This window comes from Rhipicephalus sanguineus, chromosome 10 (assembly GCF_013339695.2).
Source record: "Rhipicephalus sanguineus isolate Rsan-2018 chromosome 10, BIME_Rsan_1.4, whole genome shotgun sequence".
Taxonomy (NCBI): Eukaryota; Metazoa; Arthropoda; class Arachnida; order Ixodida; family Ixodidae; genus Rhipicephalus; species Rhipicephalus sanguineus.
The window spans coordinates 141686675-141696376 of record NC_051185.1 but is presented as its reverse complement, the minus strand read 5'-3'; the positions used below and the strand labels follow the sequence as shown (position 1 = coordinate 141696376).

At 48.2% G+C, this 9702-nt stretch overlaps 2 protein-coding genes across 3 annotated transcripts in view; both read left to right on the top strand.

Annotated features, from left to right (window-relative positions):
• The window catches only part of LOC125760108 (uncharacterized), a 250705-nt gene that overhangs the window by 102646 nt on the left and 138357 nt on the right, over positions 1-9702 (top strand). The window lies entirely within an intron of this gene.
• Positions 1-9702, top strand: part of LOC119372509 (D-amino-acid oxidase) — a 236917-nt gene that overhangs the window by 96145 nt on the left and 131070 nt on the right. The window contains exon 1 of one of the 2 annotated variants that reach the window (XM_049419790.1): positions 713-740. The exons of the other annotated variant lie outside the window; for it this stretch is intronic. The gene's annotated coding sequence lies outside the window, so the exon portion shown is untranslated. Of the gene's footprint in view, positions 1-712; positions 741-9702 lie in introns of those variants that run through there. 2 annotated transcript variants of the gene reach the window in all.

Here is a 9702-nt window from a genome sequence, read left to right as displayed (position 1 = left end):
GAGGTATACAGACTGATGATTTGATTTGATTTATTAGATTTATTCAGATACCTAGCGCCCGATGGGCATTATTCTAGGTGGTTATGACAGTGCTGAATCCAAGGGGTGGTTGCCAATGGATAATTCTTCTTCTTTAGCTAGCCATTAATCATTACTTTCGTCTTCAGCACGTTCATTTTTCCTAACTTTAATACTTTCTCGGTTTAAGTCCGGAACATGATCGCGTGGACGAACGAATAGCGGACAAAACAAAAGAAAGGCAAGGGGAATGACAAGGATAGAAAAAGAACCGGTGTTGATGAAGGTACAAAGATGTGTTGTGAAATGACGACCTGTTCATAGAGAGAGAGAGAGAGAGAGCGATGCCAGACAGCAAAGGGCTCAAAAGCAGAAAAAAGAGCGCACACGAGGCTTAGAATGTGCGATAAGAGGGCACAGACAAGCTCCGCTGAATCGCGACATCGCGTATACCTATTTTATATTTTTCCTGAAACAAGCCCACCACTCTCATTCTCTCAATCCTAACAGCGGACTATACCACTTGGCAGGTGATTGTCGGGGATATGAATTCCGTCTCTCGGGACGGCGCCATACACGGCCGAGCGGCGAGAGCGCGCTAGAAAGGTTAACGCGTGCTGCGCATCAAGCTATCTCATTCGCATACACACGCCAGAGTGCGAGACCTCGTCACTTCCTGAGGACAAGGACGACGCAACTTCCAGCGAAACACTTCGAGACAGGTATGTGTAACTAAGCGTAGTATAGTATATTTGGTTTTGATTACAGCGATGTGACGTGGTATTCATGTGGGAGGTAAAGGAATACGTCTACTTAGTAGACGTGTGTGCCTTTGTGCGCAACGCTTCTCTTTCATTATGTACGCCGAGGATCAACGATTTTAGCATAGCTCACTTGTTCGAACATGTTTGAAACTTCTATAATATTATTGATCTATGTTGTTTCATCTGTACAGCACGTTATTTTGTAAAGAAAGTAGCACTCTTGTATGTTCCTTCTTTTTTTACTTATTCCACTCCTGTAATTACCCATTGTGGGTTGACAGTATCAATAAATAAAATAAATAAATAAATAAAGGACAGGTAGTGAAGGGGAACCGAACCATGAGACTGAAGCAACTAGAAGAATAAGAATGGGGTGGAGTGCATTTGGCAGTCGTTCTCAGAACATGAATGGTAGTTTCCACTCTCGAGAGAAAGATATATTACAGCTGTATCTTACCGGTACTTACGTACGGAGCAGAAACCTGGAGGCTTACAAAGAGGGTTCCACTTTAATTGAGGACGACGCAGCGAGCCACGGAAAGGAAAAATTGAAGGACACTTTGTAAATTTCTAAGTGTTTTCGGCGAAAGCCTGTGACCATTCGACTCCACCGACGGACGCCGCCGCTGGACGCCGCCGCCGCGTTGCGCAACATTGGCGCAACGCGCGTTGGAAGGAGCAACGCGCAACTGTTGCTATGCGCCGCTGTGCCATCACGTGATTGCTGAGAGAGTGTGAAGGGGAGAGGCCACAGCTCGCACCGTTCCAGGGCACGGACGGACGGTGGCGGTCGGACACCACGAGTATTAGACATTAGAGGCTTTCGCCTTGAAATGACGGGTGTAAGCTTACGGGACAAGAAAAGAGCAGTGCGGGTCGGGGAATAAACGCGTCTTAAGGACATCTCAGTCGAAATCAAGAAGAAGAAATGGGCATGGGCAGGGCATGTAGCGCGTAGGCACGATAACCGCTAGTCGCGGATTCCAAGAGACGGCAAGCGCGCGAGGGGGAGGCAGAAAGTTAGGTGGGCATGCATAAGATTAAGAAGTTTGCGGGGACAACATGGCCGCGGCAAGCACATGGGCCGGGTTGATTGGCGAATCGTGGGAGAGGCCTTTGCCCTGCAGTGGGCGCAGTCAGGCTGATCATGATGTAACGTGATTCTGGCGGACAGTGACACTGGCGTCGTTGTTGACAAATACAGCGATGAGAGAAAGACGCCAACGTCCCGCCCGTGTCTTTGTTCCCCACTATCATGTTACATAGCTATGGACATAGGCGTGCGCACAGGGGGGGCGGCCGCCCCCCCTAATCACATAAGAGGAAGGGCAAAAATCTTCCCCGTACATTGACCCTTCTAGTCACCTAAGAGAGGGGGGGGGGCGCAAAATTTGCCCCATACATTGACTTAGTAGGGTGGGGGGGCGCTGCGATGAACCTTTGCCCCCCCTAATGGGGAACCCTGCGCACGCCTATGACTATGAATATGTGTAAGACGGCTCGTAGACTTGTCCAATACATCAGTTGAATACGGATGCACTGTCCTCGTGCGAAAGCAGCCAATGAATAATTTCATATATGATTTTTGTCTACAACATACGTTTGTTCTGTTGACGGCTGCGTCGGCGTGAATGTAGTAAGATAACGTTTTCGCTAAGTCTGAGTATTGGTGCGACTGGATCCACATGCGTCTTGACAGGAGAAAAGCGCACGAAATTGTGATTCGTCTATTTTCTCGGCGAGCTAGTACAGGTAGCAAGGGGACAAAGGCGAATCTGCGTCATTGTTAAGGCGCGCAGCGTAATAACTTTCGCCACGACGTTTCACTAAAGCTAGCACCGACCACGTAGAGCACTAATATGGCATTGCAAATAAAAAACAGTCAGTTAAAGTGGAAGCACATGTATCATTTTTCATTGCCTCTGCGAAAAGTGTGAAGCATAATCGATCTGTACATTATATAGAAATGGTCCTAAATGTACGCGAAGTTTTTATTTGCAGATGCCTGCATGCATGACTGCGCCATACTACAGGCAGGCGTGTTCTTCCTGCACTTAGGTTCAACAACTTTCTATCTGGCCCGTATATAATTTCTGTTGTGTCCAGTGTTGTTCGCTCGAAATTTCTTTCTTTCTTTCTTTCTTTCTTTCTTTCTTTCTTTCTTTCTTTCTTTCTTTCTTTCTTTCTTTCTTTCTTTCTTTCTTTCTTTCTTTCTTTCTTTCTTTCTTTCTTTCTTTCTTTCTTTCTTTAATTTGGCAGCGGGGCCAACGAACAAGTTTTGTTCTTTTGCAACGTAAAACTGATCTTCTATCGGAGCCCTCTGTTCACGCATTGCGACTTGCGAACCAAATTTATTGTTTATCCTGCTCCGAAGAGTGCATTGAGGCCCATCTCAGAGACTCAAAAGATTCTAAGCACGTACTTCGAACAGCTGCCGTCCCGCAATCAGTACACAATCAGTCGCAGTGTGCTTTTCACGCACCTATACTGATTGCGAGGTAACGTCTTTCTTGCTGAACTAAATGCTTCCACTACTCCTCCTCGCCATCATCCCCATTGTTGTTGTCGTCATCATCATCATTATCACATAAGGGTATATTTCAGGGTATGAAATTATGTGGAACACAGACGTAAGTTATACAGTAACCACGTAATTAAACAAAAACAATACAAATGTAAATAATTGCACAGGTGTGCAACGGAGCAGAAACCTGAAGGCTTACAAAGAGGGTTCAGTTTAAATTGAGAACGACGCAGCGAGCAATGGAAAGGAAAATGATAGGTGTAACGTTAACGGACATGGGTCAGGGAACAAACGGGTGTTAAGGACATCTTAGTCGACATCAAGAAGACAGGGCATGTAGCTTGTAGGCAAGATAACCGCTGGTCATTAAGAGTAATTGACTGGATTCCAAGAGAATGGTGATGCTTGCACCCATCTTGTTCGCTTGTCAGCCGTGGTGTTGCATGCTAAGCTCGAGGACGCCAGTTCGATTACCAACCACTGCGGCCATAGGCGTGCGCAGGGTTCCCCTTCAACGGGGGCGAAGGCAGATCGCCCCCCCCCCTTTCTTAGGTGAATAGGGGGGGGGGGGGCAACCTCCTGCCCCCCCCCCCCTCCCCTCTGCGCATGCCTATGACTGCCGCAACATTTCGACGAGGCCGAAATGCAATAACACATGCGCCATTAGATACAAGCGCACATTGGTGGTCAATATTAGCGCCGACTCTCCACTGCGACACGGGCGCGTAGGATGGCGAATGTTATGTTGCTTCCGCATCCGATATCGCACTTGGCGCGCATGTTGAGGTAGCGTCTCTGGTAAACAATCTTCTGCAGTTCTCGCTAAACGATGGCGAAGTCGTGTACAACTTGACGCTCGACAACGAAATCAGCAGCAGCTACGTATGATATGCAAGCTGTTCTTGCTGCTCTCAGAGGTACCCTGTCGCAGGATAACATGAGAACATGCAGAAGTACGCGTACACATAGAAACGGGAAGTCGCCGCACTGTGACCAATCTGGAATAGAAGGAAAGCTATGATTTTTCAAGGGCTCGTTTATCTTTGTTAGACACAATATTAATGACAACTAACAGACAATAACGCCAAGGAAAGTACAGGGGGTGTTATCTGTAGTATTTAGAATGTAAATGTGAAGAAAGTAAAGTGGACGAAAAGATGACTTGCCGCCATGGCTGCGATTGGCGCTGACTAACACTCACTAGGTTTAATCAAAATATACCCAGAAAGTGGACGGGGGAGGATGACCGCCGCCGTAGCTCAGTGGTAGAGCATCGGACGCGTTATTCGAAGGTCGCAGGTTCGGTCCTGACGGCGGCAAGTCATCTTTTCGTCCACTTTACTTTCTTCACATTACATTCTAAATACTACAGATAACACCCCCTGTACTTTCCTTGGCGTTATTGTCTGTTAGTTGTCATCAATCTGGAATAGGGTACGTACCTGTGCGTCCGACAATAGTAGGCCGTCATTTTCGGTTCGTGCTACCTCGAACCACGCCAACGCGCAAAGTTTGCGATCGTGCCTGAGCAGTAGCGTAGGGGGTGGCACACCGGGCCCATGCCCCCCCCCCCCCCCCCGCCCGATTTTTTTTTTTTTTGCCATGGCATACAGAGCCCAAAATGACACTCGACCACATCTGCCTGCCCGGCCTCCACTTCAGATCAAGGAGGTGCCCCCCCCCCCAAAAAAAAAATAATAATAATTTATGCCTACGCCCCTGTGCCTAAGAACACACTCCGCTAGGCGGCGGTAGGAACGAGCGGGAAACATAGAGTTAATATACTAAGGAGAGCGCATGGGAGAGCGTACTTGCATTAAGGACCCTACTTGCATCAGAGAGTCGGAAACACGCCATTTTTTCCGGAGCCATAGCAGGCGCGAGCTCTCGTGCACCGTCTCCATGGAGGAAGGAAAAACTAAGGAGAGGCCCTATCGTATCCCAATGCATTGCGAAAAGTGTGGCGGAAGTGACGTCAGATTTATGGGGCAAACAAACCGGTATGGGGCAAACAAAACAGCAGACGCCCCGCGGCGTGCTCTCCGCGGTGGTTAGCTTTTGCGCAGATTTGTAATCCCGGCGTAAACTTAGCGCGTATTGTGCGGTTCGCACGCAGTAAAATGTTGCAAGTAGACGTTTACCAGGCTGTTCGTGCGTGGCAGGCCCGAGCACTGCGTGCTGAAATTCTTCGTGGAGCGTTTTTGTGCAACAGTACAGAAAGTACCGGTACGTGCCGTAATCAAAAACATTCAGCCCCTGCCTTATCGTACTCAAACTCACCTAGCAGTGACTTACACGTTCTGCTGGGCGTTAGGCCTTTTCCTTTCTCGTAGCCCGATTTCCAGATCTATTGCCCGATTAGCGGTTCTTTGCTCGTGTATATGGAGTGAGCACAGTAGCTATTCGGCGCAACGCCAACCTATAGTTGACGTAACTTCACGTCGAAAAGAGGACACCGCTGTATTGTATACGCGATCGTGCACGTAAAGTTTGTAATTCCAGTGCGCACACAGCACAGGCACGCAGCGAGCGCACACCGCACAATACACACATCACGTAGTCCGATAACGACAACAAAAGTTTATTGTCCTTTCGTTTGAACGACACAGCCTCTAAAACGTACGATGCCTTCAGCGCATGGTATGTACGGCGTGTCAGACGCCAAAAACTATATTTTACGTGTGTTCCGAGTTGACACAACGAGTAAGGAGCAACAGAGCGCACATCCGAGAGATCCGCATGCAAATACCATGCCTTAGTGATCAGTAATGAAGCGAACGTATATACGTACACATGAAACGTGACGCCCGGTACTGTGCGCAGTGCACGCGATTTTCACAGGGTATACGCAACAGCTGGGCATTGCGTAGCTTTCCTAACGAACACACAGAAGGAGCAGCACGCGTGAATCGACTACGCCGCTTGCACGGCGAAAAACAAACAAACAAAAAAAGGCTACAAAGTTTCGCGATGCGCGCATGCGCTTGCAAACGACGCAACGGAAATCGCGTAATGTTTCGCTGATCCTTCGCTAGGAGGCGATGCGGGTGTTTGCGATGTGGAGGCTTCACGAATGTGACGTCAGGGCCTCTCCTTAGTATTCCTTCCTCCATGACTATAGTGTACTGTTCTAGTACACTATATCCATGACCGTCTCAGAGTTGGAGCACGTAGTACGCGTCATAGAGTTAATATACTGACTCTAGAGGAAAAGCTCCCCATAGGGCCCATGCATTGAAACCTATAACCGCATGGGTTCCGCCATGATGGAACAAAACGATCGTTACCAGGGTTGCCAGACCCTGAGACGCTCGCTATATTTGACGGTGGTAATCAGTTTTAATCTACCAACCTAAGCCAGCTACGCGCATCAGCTGTGTTTTGATGCGTGAAGCCGTGTGTTAGTGTACGGTTGTGCATGGTTTTTACTAGGCACTCCCTACCAAAGTTTCTCCGTTCGCTGGCACAAAGGTCACCCGACAGATTCGCAGCTCGAAGCAAAGTCCGTAGGCCGTGGTCGCGCGCTGATTCGACTTGCAATGGCGTGACACCTGTATCCACGTTCTTTTTCAGCACATTGCTGCCGTTCTTCAGCGCAGAGAGCCGTAAAGCAGAACAATGTCGATTGCAGCATGCAGCGGCGAATGTGAGTGAGACATCTCCCGAAAGCTTCAATCGAAACTAAAGTTACACGGCCCACGAAGCTTTATCGCCGTTAAAAAGTATTTAAAAAATCGGTTGTGACTAGTTCGTACATAACTTTCAGGGCTTGTCTCATCTCTTCTTTGCCGTCCGTCCTGGTTTGCACTGATGCACTGAAGTTTCCAGCTCGAAAAAAAAAAAAAAGGGGGCTGTCACATGAAGTCGAGTGGTATGCGGCGACAGAAAACGCACGCAACGAGACACTGTGACAACTACGAGATACACGACGCGAACGAAGTTTCAGGGGCTTCAACACGACGCGCAAACCGGCGCAATCGGCCGCAAGCACACACTCGCGTACTCGCGAGTGTTGATATGGTGGTGCCATCTAGTTAACGAGCCTGCAAACGCTCCTTTCCGAGCGCAGTAAAGTGCATAAATAGCCGTCGTATTCTTTCGTAGAAATATTCAAAATAAACACAAAACAATATCCGCAAGTTTTTAATTGTGCAGATGCTTCTTTAGGATTGATATGTGTTGGCAAGAATGACAACGTTCCAAGATGTCAGCGTTCCTGTGGTTATAGGTCTCGTGGCCCAGCTTTTCCTCTAGAGTCAGTATATTAACTCTATGGTACGCGTAGAGTGCGCTCCATAATCACGCACCCATTGTTGCTTTTTAAAAGAGCGCACTCCACCGGCTATAGCGCGCTCGAGCTCCTTCAAACGCGCCCAATCTTATTCTGTTTGGCACGTAAATCCTGAGGATTCGATTTAGGTTATGCGGAATGAAATTGAAATTGGCGTATATTTTTATAATATATGCGGGATCCAACGAAATATACAACTTCTCATATCTCCCAGCGTTCTACAGCCTTAATGGTAGCATGACTGCCCTAGAAATAAGTAAATGACTATCGGCCATTTGCTTTCTTGGCATATCTGTGCCCCATACACCGAGCAATGTCAGTAGAGTCTGCAGTGGCGTAGCCAGGGGTGGTGGTTCTGGGGGTTCAAACCCCAACCCCTCTCCCCCGCGCTCAGCTCACGACCGGAAGAACAACTCCGAATCATCTGCTGGGGCCATAACGGTCGCCGCAGCAAAATGACTTTCGGCCACCGTGAGCGGCCTATGGTCTTCCTCATTCCTTGACCCCATGGCGTTTAATGGCGCCACTAAAGTTGTTTCCTCCTCCTCCTCAGACCACAACAGTGACCTTGCAGACAGCTAAACTCTCTCTTTCTCACGTGACGTAATTTCTCCTCTTTCTCTTTTCTCCCAACTGCCGCTCTCTTTTCCTGCGAGACAACGGGATTGCTGCGGCTGCGTGTCGGATAGTGCCGGTGTGTGGGGCCGAGTGACGAACTCTTTCGAGTCACATCACAGATCACATCACATCAAGTCACATCACAAGCGAACCATGAGTCCTTCTGTGTCCTCGTCCTCTCTTCCCGTTCTTTATACTTCTCAAATTCACCGATAATCACCGTTCAGGTGGCAGTTGCTCGATCTAGACAGTTACTGCACGATCATCCGCAAAAATTTTCATTTTTGCTTGCCTCTTTTGGTATATACAAATTTCCTCAAGCAAACAACCAATCACTGCTGCGGGAAAAGCCCGTCCTTATCCCACCACACGTGTGCGGCGTTCTCGGCGCAATTTCTTTTGTTCGATCGATGAAGCGAGAATCCGGATCCACATGGGGCGGGGCGACTTAAGCGCTTGTAGACGGCGTAGACCTATAGTGAACGTACTTTAGGGATGTGAATCTGGGAAGCGAGCAACCTGACGACTGGGAGAAATGATTCTCATATGTACGCTCTTACAGTCACCCGCAGAAAAAGAGCGTCTGCGATTACATCCTTTCTTCCCTCAATCGCCATGGCATTGCAACAGAGTCAAATATAAAAAAAGCAAAGAAAAGGAAAACATCAACGGGCACGGAGTGATTAAAGTGGCGAGTTGGGCGTATTGTTACATCTTTTCAAATTACTGCAGCGCTAAAAACAGACAAGCACGAGCGCTAAACTTCCAACAGTTAGAATTTGGAATTTGCACATATATGTATGCTGTCCGGTGCAGTACGTCATCCTCTGCGCATGCGTAAAAAACTGCCCGTCTTTCTCATACCGGCACTGATAACAGCCAGATTTTGCACCGAAGTTATTAGGAGGACTTACACGACCGCTTTTTTCTTTTAGGAGCTACTGGCTCGCCAGGTTCTTAAGCTGGGGCAAAGTCCCGCGCCGTAAGCGTAGCCTTCAGAGGCGACCGATACAGGCGCAGCTCGAGCGAAAGAGAAGTCTTCCTCTTGTTCATCTAGCGCCTTGATGATGATATTAACGCAGGCAAAACCACATATAGCATAGCCAACTGTAGCATGAGCATGCTCGCGCGAAAGAGAAGTCTTTCACTCTTGTTCTTCGAGCACCTTGATGATGATATTAACGCAGGCAAAACCACATATAATAGCCAACAGTAGCATAAGCACGCTCGCGCGAAAGAGGTCTTTTTCCTCTTGTTCTTCGAGCGCGTTGATGATGACATTAACGATGGCAAAACCACATATAGCATACCCAACTGTAGCATGCGCACGCTCGCGTGAAAGAGATGCCTTCTTCCTCTTGTTCTTTGAGAGCCTTGATGATGATAATAACGCAGGCAAAACCACATATAGCATAGCCAACTGTAGCATGCGGCGCTCGCTTCACTCAGGCAGTACGCTTCGATACTAATAACATGAACGAAGAAGA